We start from the raw sequence: 17,179 nt of genomic DNA on the forward strand, positions 1-17,179 counted from the left end.
ATGATGACCAATATAATTAAAAATAATTTGATTTCATATATTTTCATACAAACAGCTTTTGTGCTAAATCCTGTGAATTGTTATTGTTGACTGCTACTTGCAAAAATGTCATCCTCATACTCAATCAATTGTAATTTGTTACACAGTTCAGTTCGCCTCACACATATACCCTAGTGCAAAATACTTTTACAAACTACAAAAACTATCAAAATCATTTCTGGTGAGGATTCCTTCATGTCATGTTATTGCCCACTAAATGCTATCTTCTACCAAAATATAATAAGAAAAAAATGATTTGTTTAGGGGATACAGTCACTTTTTGCACAAAATTTTAATCTGGGATATTAAATTATTGACAAAAACAAACAAACCACGATTTCATTAAAAATCTGAATTTAGCTTCAAATATTAGAAAATGTGTCTGCATGCTACTTGTACATATTATTTGCATACTGTTTGTGTAAGATTGTTTATACTCATAAAAAGACTCTATCCTACAGAATTCTGGTGTGGAACTTCGCCTTCTGTATTGTTTTATTTGTTTTAATTGTTATCTCGTGTTCCTACAGAGCCTATCACAGATGACTTGGAGTAGTGGGGTACCACTGGTTTCCAGGTAATAGATTTAGGGGTAAAATAACATTTCCACAGGGGAAAAAAAGTACTGTACATCTATCTTATCAAACTGAGTTTTCATTCAATATTTGTTAGGGTTGTGGATACCTTGCACCCAGCTGACTTGGGGTACACTGTAAAATAATACAAGTTGACTTTACAAAAAAAAAAAAAAAAAAAAAGCAAATTTGCTGCCTCAAAAAAAGTAATTTATGTTGACCTAGATGAATTAGATTTGATTAACTTAATTATTGTGAGTTGGCAGTACTCAAATTAACTTAAATAATTGGAATATAGTCACTTGTTTATTTTGAGTTGGCAGTACTCAAACTAACTTAAATAACTGGATTACAGTAACTTGTTTATTTTGAGTGTACAGTACTCAAATTAACTTAAATAATTGGATTGTCGTAACTCTTTTATTTTGAGTTTGCAGTATTCAAGTGATAATTGTGTATTAATTGCTATTCTCATAATTTCAGGACATTAACTCAGCATTGAAGACATGGTGTCAAACTAGCTGCCCATTACAACATGAGCTTGAGCTCTGGTAAAGCTAACTGGTCTGATTTCTCCAACAATATTAGTGGTCAAAACTGGAACTACAATCAACATTGTCCCATGGTTTAAACTGTGCAGCAGTGATAAAATAAACATTAAAAATACAGAACTCTTTTTTTTTTTAAACACACACCTCAGTTCATATTCAAATTTCACTTTAACACCTGGAACAGTAAACAAGACACCTATCTCTTATAAGAGACAGGGTGCACCCCGTGCTGATCGTCTGACAATTGTAAGGAACATGAGTATTGATATAAAACAAGTCACATTACCACAACACACGTTTCTGGGACATAGGGAAAGGCCAGCGTACACATAGAACCCCTTTTTCACCATAAAGAGACCAATAAATACAGTGGTGTGAGCCAAGCAGACGCTTTAAATTTTTGTAAGCATATATCATTTCCTTGGTTCGAAAATTGAGATCAGGGCAGTCTTCAGAATTGTCTGATTTCAGTGGCTGTTTGAGAAGTCTTGTTTCCGTCACATTGCTCTAACACAGAGTAAAATCTATTCTATACAGGGCTGTATTTTGGCAACAGGATCAGTCCTCGACAAACCACGTATAGAGAAAAGAGACCTCCTCGAGCAGGAGTCTGCACAAATCCAGGGGATGCTACCTGGAGGGCTGCACTCATAAGCGGATTTTAAGGGAGGGCCAGGGGGTCCAAGCCCCCCTGGTGGCCGAAAAGTGTAATTGCATGTACTTGACTTTCCTATGTATATAAAAGTTGTAAAGCAATAAAACTGCAACAAAAATGAATAAAATGAAAAAAAGAAAAAAAATTAATGGGTCAAAATTATTTTTCAAACAGATCATGTGACTAGCAACTTAGACGGTCATTTGCTTTCCGTATAATTTTCCCCCCCAAAAAACAAAAAAATTAGGGGAGGGCAATTTTATTTTTAAAATGATTTTTTTCTTTGATTGAAAATATTTTTTTGAGTGAAGCAACTTTTTTGGGGATTGAATGATTTAGACACAAAAGTCCTACCCATAATATGGCCCAAACACAAAAAGGTTTGCTTCGATCAAAGAAAACTTTTTCAATGAAAAATGAAGTCTTCAAATGCAAATTTTTCAATCTCAAAAATTTTTTTACATTCAAAAACGTTTTCTATAATTGAAATTTTTCTTTTCTTTTCTTTTTTTTTTTAAATTCAAGGTATTTTTCTTTTTGAAAAAAAACTTTTTTTTTTGATCGAATAATAAAGACAAAAATGTCCTAGCTAAAATTTGGCCCAAACACAAATCAACATTACTTCAATCAAAAAAATTGTGTCAATCAAAAAAAAAAAAAAAATTGCTTTCACATGCATTTTAAAAAATGAGTTTAAAATGTATTTCTGCATTCAAACACATTTATTTGATTGAAGTGACTTTTTTGTGTCTTTAAATAATAAAGACACAAATCAACCTCAATATGGCTCCACCCAGGGGATTCAATTTTTGACTTGGGTAACTACATTAGCACGACACAGGTGGGCGTACCATATTCAATGGATGACGATCTTGGCGAAAAGTATAGCTGTCCTAAGCAGCCTGATTTTAGAATTCCCCTCAAGAATGATGGGAAACAAAAAATGCTCATTGTCAACTTATTATAAATATTTTTATAAGTTAATTTTATTGCTGACACTGCTAGTGACGGGATCTGTCGTTCACTTGAGTAAACGAATCCATTCCGGATCGTTCAGTAAAAAGATTCGTTCAAACGAATCGTTCAACGAATCGTTCGCCCCCCTCATCTCCCTCCCCGCCCAAATGAATCGTTCGGTTAGTGAACGGGAAGTGACGTTGCCGAACGAATCACCAAAGACCGCTTCGCAGTATAACTGAACGGGAAATGACATTCTTGGTCCCTCCCTCTCTCTTGCACACAGGCTCCTCATTGACCGCTCGTCGTAGTTTCAGTAATGAGTGACAGGCAATATCATTCTCCTTTCACAGACAGCCTCGTCTCCCTCCCGCTGCTGCAAAAGCGAGGGAGAACTTCCGCGTCGTCTGTCCTAGTTCTATGGGCTCAAAGTCATGGCTCGTGCTTGCATTTCGATTGAGGACACGGTTAAACATTTTCCTTTTGTGGGGGGAGCGCGGGGTTGGGGTTGGGGTCGGGGGCGCACGGACTTTCTTTAGCATGTTCTTGATCACATTTACAATGCTTGCTGTCACGAAAATAAAAATAAATCGAAAGTTTAATTTCAAAATATGGAACGACCAACACATCATATTTACCTCTCGCTCTATTGTATTTTTGTTTTTATGCCAATCACTATTATTTTTAGTTACTATTGTTGAAACTATAAATGTAAATAGCTAGTTGTCGAATGTGCTGCTCTGAAATAAAGACAATACTACATTTTGATATTTGACAGTTTAATTGCAAATCAGTATTAAGATGATCGTATTGAATTTTTGCAGTGGTATTAATAAATAAAATAATCCGGTCAACTCCCCTGTCGTCCCCGCATCTCAGATCGTCAAATGCTGACGAGAAATGATTGCTTGCTCTTTACGATGTCGCCTTTCTACCTTCATTAGTCTGTTAAGAAAAATGTATACATATTGCGACATCTCCCGTGTCTGCGTGCGTTGTTTTGGTGCGCTTGAGTAGCGCATGATGGACGGATTGACATAATTTGTCAAACCAACCGACACGCTCTGACACGAAAAAAAAAAAAAAAACACTCGGAAAAAATTGACATGTATATAAAGTTTCATTGCAAATCAGTATTATGGTGATCGTATTGAATTTTTGCACTGGTATTAATGAATAAAATAATCAGGTCAGCTCCCCTGTCGTCCCCGCATCTCAGATCGTCAAATGCTGACAAGAAATAATTGTTTGCTCTTTACGATATCGCCTTTCTACTCTCATTAGTCTGTTAAGAAAAATGTAGACATATTGCGACATCTCCCGTGTCCATGTGCGTTGTTTTGGGGCGCTTGAGTAGCACATGATGGACGGATTGACATGATTTGTCAAACCAACCAACACCTGACAGGAAAAAAAATAAATAAAACACTTGGAAAAAATGGACATGTATATACCGTTTCATTGCAAATCAGTATTATGGTGATCATACTAAATATTTTTTTCTGTGCACATATGAGGTAAATATCGCTGCCATGAAGCCTCCTTATAGTGACAGTTCTTTGCCCCCTTCATTGCCGTCACGCGACCGCAGCTCAGCTTTTGCTTGCCTCGTAGCTACCCGTGTTTTAAATTACTGTAAATTTGATAGTATGTGGTAATAGGTAGTCGCGAGTCTGTTGAGAAAAGTAGTACACTAAACCATGCTCGCTAGATTTGTGTGGTGTTTTTGTCTTTTTGAGCTGCATTTGATAGGCTCCACGTTAACAAATATGTGACAAAGTCCTTTCCTTTCATTTTTTGATTCGTTCACCGCATATTCATTTCTGGAAAGTCAAGTTAGCAGCAAGCTAGGTCAGGAACCGGAGGACCGAGTCACTGAACGGGAAGTGACAAAACTCAGTCTTGCCCCCCTGCCTGCACGCTGGCTGCTCATTGGCCACACGTGGAAGTGAGTGACATACGCCCTCATTCTGTTTCCGGTCCCTCCCCTGCCCGCAATGAGGCTGGCGTCTGATTGGTCGTGTGCGATGTCAGAAGACGCTGCTGCTTGCTCAACGCCCTCCCACGCAGTGAACAAGCACCAACTTCATAGAACGAATCAGTGCAGATGGTGATTAGTTCGGTCTCGTTCACCCAAACAATTCGTTCAAAAAGAATGAATCGTTCGCGACCGATACAACACTAGACACTGCGTGTCGGGGTCATCAACATGTTGTGCCCCCCCAGCTCCAAAAGTCAAACCCCGCCGATGGCTGCACTGAAACGACATGCCAGAATGGCAAAGCTTTACCTGTGCTTATTTATAATACTTGTTGAAACGCTTCAAGCAGAGGTTTGTGATGCTGAACACAGTCGCAGGCAAAAATTGAGCTTTGTTGCAATTGGTCAAGCAAATTGGGCCCACTTATTTTTAGCATTGTTGCATTATTGGTGGATTAACAGCAGTTATGCCATCACTTCATCAATCTTAGTGTACGCCCAGCAATCATATCAAAAACTGTTTTTTTTTTTGTTTGGTTTTGTTGGTCAGGCCAAGGGGAGGTCATACTAATAATAGCCGAGGTCAGCGGCGGGAGCCAGCCAGTCTCCCAGTCACCATTCATTAGTGCTCACTTAATGACACACACACACACACAGCTGAACACGAAGGGAAACGCAGACCGCATGATGTCATCAACACGTGCTGGTAGGCAGGATTAGTCCAGCAGTGGAGATAAATATATAGATATTCAATATGCCTATACAGTACTCTATGTATAGTGCATATAGTCTACAGTAAACAGCTTATTATACACACATGCATGTATATATATATAATATATCTCATACATATAGATACAGGGTGACCCAAAAAATATATACACCCTTTTGCACCTGATAACTTGACATGTTCACACTTGAACTGCATTTTCATACTTCCAGTGGCATTTGAGAATGAATATTTTTTCTTCAAAGTTTAGTCTGGCTCCCATTATTGATTCAATGGGTTCAATCTGCGAAAGAGTGTATACATTATTTGGGACACCCTGTATATGTACAGTACATACATACATACATACAGTACATATATATATATATATATTATATATATATATATATATATATATATATATATATATATATATACAGTGTATACACCTGAGGGTAAGTCAGTAAGTCTCTGCACTTTTGTTCTACAGTACCGTAATTCTCGGACTATAAGTCGCACACCAGGCCAAAAATGCGCAATGAATAGGGAAAAAAAAAAAAAACATATCAGCCACACCGGAGTAGAAGTCGCATTTTTGGGGGAAATTTACTCGATAAAATCCAACACATAAAATAGGTATGTCATCTTGAAAGGCAATTTAAAATAATACAATAGAGAACAACATGCTGAATAACTGTTCAGTATAACAATGTTACATGATGCATGAACAACGAAATGCGAAAGTGGCCGGTACGTTAACGTAACATAGCTATTAAGAGTTATTCAGATAGCTATAGCATAAAGTACACGCTAACAAGTTTACCAAACCATCAGTGGCACTCCAAAACACCAAAAGAACATGTGAAATGATATAATGTTTTAATAATTTCACTAGGGCTGTCAAACGATTAAAATTTTTAATCGAGTTAATTACAGCTTAAAAATTAATTAATCGTAATTAATCGCAATTAATCGCAATTCAAACCATCTATAAAATATGCTATATTTTTCTGTAAAATATATTTATATTCTGTAAAATAATTTGTTGGAATGGAAAGATAAGACACAAGATGGATATATACATTCAACATACGGTACATAAGGACTGTAGTGGGCATTTCACTCTACTGTCCTTTAAATCTGTCTGTGCTGTCCTCACTCCGAAGCGTGTACTTTTTCCAAAGCTAGACAGCTAGTGAACGACGCCTTAATAATCAGACTTCTTCCTTTTTCATCTGATTTATTAATAAAATGGGCTCAAACCACTGTCCTCTTTAGACCGTAGTGAAACTACAAAAAAAAGTACACAAGCATTGCATTAGCAACAACGTTAGCTTAGCACGCTATACAGGTTCACTAAACATAAACAAAAAGCGTCTCATACAAAAAATATAACATTTCGCTTACTAACATAATATGTACATTCTTTACAACAACCATACTTACGGACAAATCTTGTCCAAGGATCATATAAGCACAACATTACAACGTAGGCGTCAGCCCGAGACGTCGTGCAGCCATATTGAATTGGCAAGAAAGCAATAAACCAAGTCGCAAAGCGACCACAAGAGTTCGCTGTTAGACAGCACAAAAAACCTTGCTGTAAAACTTACCAAAAGGCAGAATACTGTCTGAGCGGGACATGTGCGTTAATTGCGTCAAATCTTTTAACGTGATTGATTTAAAAAATTCATTACCGTGTGTTAACGCGATAATTTTGACAGCCCTAAATTTCACACATAAGTCTTTCCAGAGTATAAGTTGCACGTCCAGCCAAACTATGAAAAAAAGACTTATAGTCCGAAAAATACGGTAATTGCTTGTATATTGGTTGCATTCTATGTTGGCTTCTAGATGGCACCACCCTCCTTGCTTGTGGTAAGTTTCTGCCTCTAAATATTACTTGTATTGTTTTGTGTCAAATGATAAAAATGGAGTGCCGATGCTTATTGACTTACCCTCACATAGTCAGAAACATGATGTAACTCTCTTAGAAAGCAGTTTTCCTTTGTGATGCGCGTCATCTATTTAGCCACACTAGCTGTGCCATCCAAAGCAAAAGAAGAAAAAAAATTCTCACAAGTGAGCTTTGAAAACACTACAGCCAAAGAAATAGACAAAAAATGTGTAGACGCTGTTTTGATTAGTATGTGTCTCACAATGAAACATTTTTTTTTCCCACTCCGTGGCCAATGCGATAACGCTCCTTGTCTAGCAGCGCATCTGCTAATGATGCTGATAACACCTCTTTTTCTTTTATATGATAGGGGAAAATACATTTGGCCACGGAAATGGATCTCAATCACATGTTCCAGCATTCATAATATTTTGTTTCATCCAAATTTCCTTTGTCATTGAGGGTATACTTGCCTGGTAACCGATCAACTATGACGACAGTTCAATAGTCATTCCAAATGTAAGGGCTTGTTGAACTCGTGAGCTCAAAGGCCGCATTAGATCTTTAATTCAGGCGGATGAGTGAGGTCATTCTTACATTAGGTTTAAAAAATATAAAATGATGTACGTACTGTATGTATTTGAAGTGTATTTATATAAAAAAGTTATCATTCATGGTCTTTAAATTTTATTTATTTAGAATAAATTGCATTTAAAATATTTATTTCATTTATGTATTTTTATATTAATATTTACCATAAAATGATTGTATAGTTTAACGAAATTGGTAATCGAGAATATTTTTGGTCATTAGGTTTTCAACTATCTGATGACCTGCCTTGCCTGAATGGAAATTAACTTAGAATAAAACATATGCTCTAAAAAGAAAAAAAGTCAGCACTGTAAAGAGAAATGAATTGCTGTCCACACATGTGGGATTTTCATTCCCACGGTCTCAGCTCCTTCTTAGTTAGTGTCATGGTGTTATGAAAAGTTTGAAAGTGTCGCGATATGACGTGTGTTTGGGTGAGGGGGTACTGTTGTTGCACAGGGAAACAAAACTGGATATGTGGTACATGTTGTGAGTCATGCAAAAACGATATCTGACTTGCTGTTATGTATATCAATCAGACAAGATACCAGGGAGGGTAGCTTATAAGGGGCTCTGACATTGATCCCCTTCGCTACAGCTTGACTGGTTTACCTTGTGTGTCACTCAAAAGAAAAGTCCAATAGCAAGAACGGAGGGGCAGACTACCAACCATTTTTTTTTTTTTTTGGTCACACGAGGACGTGATAGACTGACACTGTCTGAAAAAAAATATATATGTATATGCTGTTAGACTTCAAAAACTACTGGTCAATTGCGATCAATGTTTAGGGAAACTCTGTCCGAGCAATCCATATGTAGATCGCGAGCCATATTTTTTGCAACCCTGTTGTCAAGATCCTTTTTTAAAGCGTCATTAAGTCCAGATGAGTGAAGCTGTCAGATGAATAAATATGAGCTTTGAGTGGAGCGTTGTGTTGCCTGTCCCCCATCCCAGCTTGGCAAGGTTGTGCCAAAATTGAAAGTGACAGTGGGAGCAGCATGTTCAACTGTCTGATTGGACCAAAAGCTGTCAAAGCCCTGATCAGGGCTCTATAACACCCAGAAGGGCTTTGGAACACTGGCTTTTTTCCTTCAAAACTCCACTCAGAACATACGAGATAATTTCCTCACCTAAAAGGGCTGCTGGATACTCAGCGACTGGACATGCATACTACAAGTTTCCTGAACTTTTGCATTTCCGCGTGCACGCAGATTTCCCCCCACCAATTTTTTTTTAAAAAAAGGCACCACTTTTGCGTTTTTGCTTCAGACCGTTGTTGTGTAAACGGGGCTTGAGACTTCTATAAACGTGGAACATGGAAAACTAGAGGACGTGAACAATTCCGAGAAAATTGTTTTATTCAATATGAAAGAATTGAGTCAATCTTTCCCTTATCTTCTGTTAGGGGTATTTACATAATTTATGCAACCTTAAACCAGCAAATTCTAAATGTTTGTTCCTGCTTATAGCATTATAGCCAGCAAAATACAAATTAATTTGTATTTGAACACGCGGTCCTTTATTGTGACTTTTTGCATGACAAAAAAGTTATTTTAGCAGAAGAAATTAGCAAACTTACTATGGTCTTTATTAAATTTGCTGTTGAGAGGAAGAAGATCATCTTGAGAAATGACAAGGATCATCTTCAGATAGTCTATCAGATGGAGAAAAAACTTGGCGTCCATTTTGTGTCCTGCTGAGAACCCTCCAGTGTAATAATGAAACACAGCAGAGAGCTGAAAAGAGGCCACTACTGGAGCAAACGTGGGGATTTGCAGAAGATTTTGAGTGAGGTCAACAGGAATCACAGCACTGACGGAAAAAAACACACCATGTTGTTTACAAAACTGGACAAACTGTGACACACTCACACAAACACATCCAGTACTGTCCATCTCCTACTTCGGTCTTTTCTCACTCACAAACAAGGCCCCAAGATAATTGAACTCGCCCACTTTGGGTAGGACCTCATCCATGACCTGGAGAGGGTATTCGATCCTTTTGCGACTGAGGACCATGATCTCAGATTTGGAGCTGCTGATTTTATCCCAACTTTTTCAAACTCAGTTTAGAGCTCTTCCAGTGAGTTTTGGTGATCAGAGCTTGATGCAGCCAAAAGGACCACAACGTCTGCAAAAACATAGATATATTAATAAGATAATAAATTATTATTTTTTTATGTCAAAATAAAAAAATGACAATATGCGGATAAATTATAGCGATTTAAAGATGAATATTGGTAGATTAAAAACAACAACAACAATAATGTAGAAATATGTTTTGGTTATTTTCGAGAGATTTTTATATATTCAAACCAAGTGTTTAAAATAGGGCTGTCAAACGATTAAAATTTTTAATCGAGTTAACCACAGCTTAAAAATTAATAATCTTTATTAATCGCAATTCAAACCATTGATAAAATATGCCACATTTTTCTGTAAATTATTGTTGGAATGGAAAGATAAGGCACAAGACGGATATATACATTCAACATACTGTACATAAGTACTGTATTTGTTTATTATAACAATAAATCAACAAGATGGCATTAACATTAACCTTCTGTTAAAGCGATCCATGGATAGAAAGACTTGTAGTTCTTAAAAGATAAATGTTAGTACAAGTTATAGAAATTTTATATTAAAACCCCTCTTAATGTTTTCGTTTTAATAAAATTTGTAAAATTTTCAATCAAAAAATAAACTAGTAGCTTGCCATTGTTGATGTCAATAATTACACAATGCTCATTATGCTGAAACCCATAAAATCAGTCGCACCCAAGCGCCAGCAGAGGGCGACAAAACACCAAAAAACACAAGTAACAAGTGGACATGACACTGTGCTGTCATTTTAATCTGTTTGAGCGGGACATGTGCGTTAATTGAGTCAAATATTTTAACGTGATTAATTTAAAAAATCAATTCCCGCCCGTTAACGCGATAATTTTGACAGCCCTAGTTTAAAAATGTGGTGTCGATTTTTCTGTGGTTAATGTCTTTGCCTGGATTGATGCAGGTTCATACGATTTGGTATAAAATGGTAAGAATTATAATTCTTCCAAATTCTGCTTGTTGTTATGATGGTCTTCCAAAAAAAAACGAAGGGGAAAAAAAAAAAAATTAAAGTTGATTCCTTGTCTTTGTGCTTGCGACGTGAAACACTTGGCTGAGCTTTCGTTCACTTTAAGGAGGTTTCATCTTAGGTTTTGTGCAAGCGAATTGAAGTTTGATTCCTTATGTGTTTCCATATTTGAAGGCCACAACACAAATGTCCTCTTCACAGAGTCCTTCTTATCTTCCATCCTTCCTTCACTGATCTCAGCTTGAATTGCAGCAAAGTCTACACGTGTGTCGTGTGTGGTGTTTTCTTCTTTCTCTTTCCTCTTGAAGCAATCTCTGCCTGCTTGTGACCCCTGACAGCTGCACATCTCTTTTTGTCCCTGGCTTCTCTGGCACTTCATTTACTGCAAAAGCTCTCAGATTCACACCTCTGCAAGTGTTTATTAAGTGCACACACACACATGCGTATAGCAGAGTACACCTCAAAGCCTTGGAGAAGGCTCGGAGAGGAAAAACATGCATGATGTCACATGTATTCAGTAGGCTGCTACCAAAGGTGTTTTAATGATTGTATATGCATGCACCGGTGGATATTAGGTCCACACACCAGTTCAAACAGACACCATGATATATTATTTTTAAATTTCCATTATTAACTCACTGGTTGACATTGACAGCGATAGACGTCCACTCCATTTGAACTGGGAGGGGATGATGCTAAATAATTCCAGCCAGACCAGTCCATCGGGAACCAGGCAAGGAGGCCGACTTTTCCCTGCGAGCAAGCTGAGCAAAGTGCCTTTCGGCTAGCTAGACCAGAGGTGGGTAAACTATTCCAGAAAGTGCCGCAGTGGGTGCGGGTTTTTGTTGCAACCTATCGAGAGGACACTGACCACCAGTCTGGTGTCTTACAAGTGCGATCAGTTGATTGCAGTCAGGTGCTTCTTGTTTGCTTGGACCCCTCATTGGTTAAACTGACTGTGCCGGATCAGTTGTAACAAAGACCAGGACCCAATGCAGCCAATGAGGAACGGTTAGCCCACCCCTGGGCTAGACACAAAGGGCGCATTTACTCTTGCACCGCTTGGTCCGTTTTAAATGAGCCAGAGTTCTTTTCTAGTCCACTTCGTTTTGTAAATGTAAACCCGCATCCAAACTATAGTTCGGACAAAACAGTCAAACTTTGGTCCGCTCAAAAATTGTGGGTCTCGGTTCGCTTTAAGCTGACCCTGCTTCACTTGTAAATGCAACCGGAGCAGGGTGCGCTTTTGCTACTTTTATGTGCAGCGTCACAGCCTGGAGCCCCGAACTACATGCTATTAAAAATAAAACAATGGCAAGATGACAGACAATTACTGATGCCAAATGTTGTTGTGCTGCTCTAAGGAGTTGCATTTGATACACAGAATCGGGTTCTAATGTGGCGGTTCTGTGCCGTTCCTTATTGGAACGTGTGAGAGTGACAGTGGTCGAGACAAGCGGAGCCTCTCAGGGCGGCTGTTTCATGAGTCTCGCTCTCCTGGAAGTGGCGAAAATTTGACTGTCCAAAAAGTCACGAGAGTGAGAGCGATCATACGCCAGTGTGGCTTAGGGTACCACCCGGTTCCCTTTCGTTGTTTAATTTTCCCCCATGCATTTTTTTATATACTCCAGTTCACTCGGCATAAAGTTGGGAGGGAGCAACCCTGCCGCTGGCAGAGCGACGACTTAACTTATGTTTCATTACAGAGTGTGGTGCTGTGACGCTGCATGCTCCCTCTCCTTCCAGGAGGGAAGTATTTCCTCTTCTATTTGTCCAATCAATGAGTGCGTCTTTTGTCCACGTGATGCTACTCGGAAAGTTTGGTTTGCGCAATCTGAATGCTGAACCTTTTCAACAAGTCATTTGCAGGTGTTGTTGGGAGGTAGCTCTCCAACCGGATGCTGGTCCTCTTGGTCTAAAGTGAAACTGCCCTAACTGGCGGAAGAGGTGCAGAGGTTGCCCAAAAAAAAACACACACAAAAAAAAAAAGTGACAATGACAGGAACATTGTGCGACAAACATATTGGGCGTATGCTGGTGCAACAGCAAATGCGCATGTATTTTATAGATTTAAATATACCTTTATCTGTGTACTTTATGCTAAATGTGCCACAGTTTAGAACGAACCAACCTCCAGATGAGTTTTCTCGGTGCACAACACTCGCAATATTAGTGGACGTGGAGGAAGGTACTTGCATGATAAGGCTTGGTGTGATGTCACACCGTGACCAATTTTATTGGTGTCAAAAAGTGCCGTTTGCAGAATGAACTCACTTGCAAAAATGATGAAAATCAAATAAAAAACTACACAGAGAGCAAACTTCAACCAGGACACATTCTCATTTTGACCTACTAGTATTTTATGAATTAAACTGTTCTAAATATCGGAAAATGACTTTAGTGACTCTTAAATACGTTTTTTAAAATAATATATTTATATGTGATATATATTGTATACATATTAATATGATGTGTGTGTGTGTGTGTGTGGGGGGGGTGATTTATAATACTATATGGTATATACATTTTTTGTGAGGTTTAATTTTTTTGTCTGTGTAATTGAATGCACCAGTGCTATACCTGCTGGCCAGGCATTGTGCAGCGCTAGCAGCCGTCCCATGGCTGGTTGGTTGGCTCCATGCATGCAGGCAGAAGGCTCCTATCATTAGATCGGATGGCAAAGTCTTTATGCAAAGTGTTTTGCATAATTACATCGCAAAGCCACGAGAGCCACCCTCGCATTTGCTGGGTCACATAACATCGACAATTGGCGCGTTATTGTCCACCGCCGCCACACAGTCCACACACACCCTCGTCAACAGCCAGCAAAAAACAGACAACAAAAAGGAAACTAAAGCATCGCAACTTGTTCGCCTTCAGTTTTCAATCCACCAAAGTAAAACAAGAACAAATCCCTTTGACTTTGTACACTTTGGAACTTCAAGAAAGAAACTAATACAAACAAAATACAGACTTTATATAGGTCACTTAAAATTATCCACCTCAATATGTGAAAATAAATAAATAAATAAATAAATAAATAAATAAATACATCACTCAAACCAAGACAATAGATTTGTGATATATATTTTTCTCAGCAAAACTAGACAATGCTAAAATTTGTTCTTCAAATTGTCATTTTATTTTGATTGTACAAAATTTTGAATGCCGCCTAATAATGACATTTCCAGAAGGAGGCATTATCGAAATTACTCAATTGCTTATTATTATTATTATTATAAAATGTTAAATTCAGTAATATTTCATTATGCTGACATTTACAGAGGAAATTATTCTCATTGAAATTCATTTGTTGCAGTTTTCTACATCAACAAAATATTCTTAGCAAAATGTTCAAATGTATTTTAATGAAAACTCTCAGCGCGCCATTCACTTCATACAGATAATCGCATGCTGACATTTAAGAGAGACAAATTTGATTTTTTTTTTTTTTTTTGTCTAGTGAACATTCAGGCGTTCATTATTTTGGATGGTTTTCTATATATTTCATTTATTTGAGCGGTAATGCGTACCAACTAAATGCTAAAATTTGCACGTGAAATATTTTGTAATGAAACACGGCAATCATTTCGTTTCGATTGGACTGACATAATCGTTATTATAATTTTGCTGATCTGAAATCACCAAAAATTGCTTTAATATGTCGGGGGTGTTTTTATAGTCCAACGGACATTTTGGACGGGCTCAGTGAGACAAATGTTAAATAATTTTAAAATATTTAAGTCAGGCCTCGCTCCCCGTGAACGTCAATGTTATACTTGTAATGTCACGACTGTAGAATACAAACTTATTGTGCATTTGAAAGCAAGAATGAAGGGGTATTTGGCGTATACGAAGACTTCACAAAACAATCGGATGGAAGCATCGAAACCCTTTAAAACAAACACGTAAATTATTTATTTTATTAGAAACATTAACTTGTCGTCGCCTCGAATTTCCTCTCAGGAAATCACATTAGAGTTGACAAGTTATTTTCTTTCAATGTTTAAGTTCAAAATGGAAACTCACAAGTTTGGTAAACACCTGTATCATCAGAAAATAATTTCATAAGGCTACTTCCTCATTTCGATATAAAGTTATTATTCAAAATGTTTGTAATACTTTGTATTGGGTTTTTTCGTTAGCTGTGAGTTATAATCCAATATTCATAACAATTGATGCATAATATTTTACTTGTGTAACGTAAATCAATACAATTTAATCTTAATGACTGAAGTAAACTCCCCTTTACAGCACATTGTCAGTCAATTACATTCACTTATATTTAATTGTCACACCAACACATAAACTGTTATCCCTGATAAAAAATAAAATATATAATCCAATATAAAAATAATTATTTTAACGAGTTGGCGAAATGGCATGAATATAAATTGAAAGACAATAAATTAGTTAAAACTATTTGTTTTCATTTTTTCGTTGAGCCCTTACATCTTTTTTTGTAAAAGTGTAAAAACATTCACACGAAAATAATGTTTGTTGTAATTCAAAGAATAAAGTTTGAAAATCAAGCAGGTGAAAGAGCATGCCTGAGGTGAAAGGTGCTAAAGAGCGCCCTCTGCAGCACAGAACCTCTATTGCACCACCACGAGAAACCCCGCGAGTGGCCAACAGACGAGGGGCCGTTGGTTGGCCGGCGGGCCAGGCAAGGCGGCTTCACATGCCACCCTCCACTTGGCGGCCGCTTCTCGCTCGTCTTCCCCGTCGCTGGTCATTAGTGCAGCGGGGCCCGGCGCCACTCACCGGGTCCTGTGGGGGTCACTCGGCGGCGGGAGGAGGGGAGGGTGTGGACGTGGGGGTGGAGGGGTTGTCATCTCTACAGTTGAGCGCACAACATCATCACATTCGCAACCTCCTAATTTATAGGCCTATACGCACTCCCCTACCCCTCAGTTTTTAAATTACTTTTTTTGTTAATATAAGTGCACATGGTTATTTATTTCCGTGGACGTATACTGTAGTGTGCTGAGAAAATTTGGTAAGGGATTTTTTTTTTTTTTTTGGGGGGGGGGGAATAATTAATTTCAGAATAGAGGGGGGAAATATGGAAACATGTATGTTTCAGGGGTAAAAATGTGAGATTGTATTTAAATATAAAAATATAATAATCTTCTTTCAAATGTGATTTGTATTTTTATACATTGTTCTCAGTCCGGTAACAAAAATTAGATGATAATACAGTATAACGGTACTGCTACCACGAAGAACCTGCAGTTTAATTAACAAACGACAGACAAATATTTTTGTTTCTTCTTTGTTTTTGTATCTTTAAATGAAATGATTTAAACATTGATATCATAGGTGCTACACGTGACCCTCTTGAGGAAAAGCAGCATGGAAAATGAATGAATGAATATCATGGGTAGTCTTTTTTTTTTTTTTTTTTTTTAAAAGGCCATCTAAAGTAACATATTAAAAAACGATGTTTTTGAGAACAAAAGGTCTTAACATTTTTAACTGTTTTATTAAAACAGAATTGTTGTGGTTTTTCAGCTGCATGCGACTAATAAGGTGTGGGCTGTCATATTTAAAAATATTATTGGTGGTAATGACGACGACGATGAGGGGGAGGAAGAGGAAGACTGCCCTGGAAAATAATCAAATTACCAAAATGAAACCAACAATTGGCTTGCTTGAAAACGCGATTAAAAAAAAAAAAAATTCAATTTAATTTTATTATTTTATTCTATTTTTTATTGGGGGGCTCACAGAATTGAAGCAGGTTTCCAAAAGTGGACAGGTAAATTATAATGTCCCCAAATAACCATCAATTAACTACATTTTATCATTGCTTTTTGCATTTCAAAATGTTTAATGACTCTAATAACGACCAAAGCAATACAGTACACATCCAAGATTATATTTTAGAAAATGCTGTGAAGTGCAACAACTTAATATCTTAAGCATTTAAAAATGTGGAGGTGGAGTATAGGCATAATTACTCGTCAATAAAATCTATTTTGAGGCAACAAAACATTTTTACGTACGTGTGTGTTTCAGACTTTCAGACGTAAGTGTATCTTTTCAAATCGTTTCCACTGAAACGCATTTTTGAACAGATGTACAGTATATATATATATATATATATATATATATATATATATATATATATATATATATAT

The sequence above is a fragment of the Corythoichthys intestinalis genome, chromosome 5 (genome assembly GCF_030265065.1).
Source record: "Corythoichthys intestinalis isolate RoL2023-P3 chromosome 5, ASM3026506v1, whole genome shotgun sequence".
NCBI classification, from domain to species: Eukaryota; Metazoa; Chordata; class Actinopteri; order Syngnathiformes; family Syngnathidae; genus Corythoichthys; species Corythoichthys intestinalis.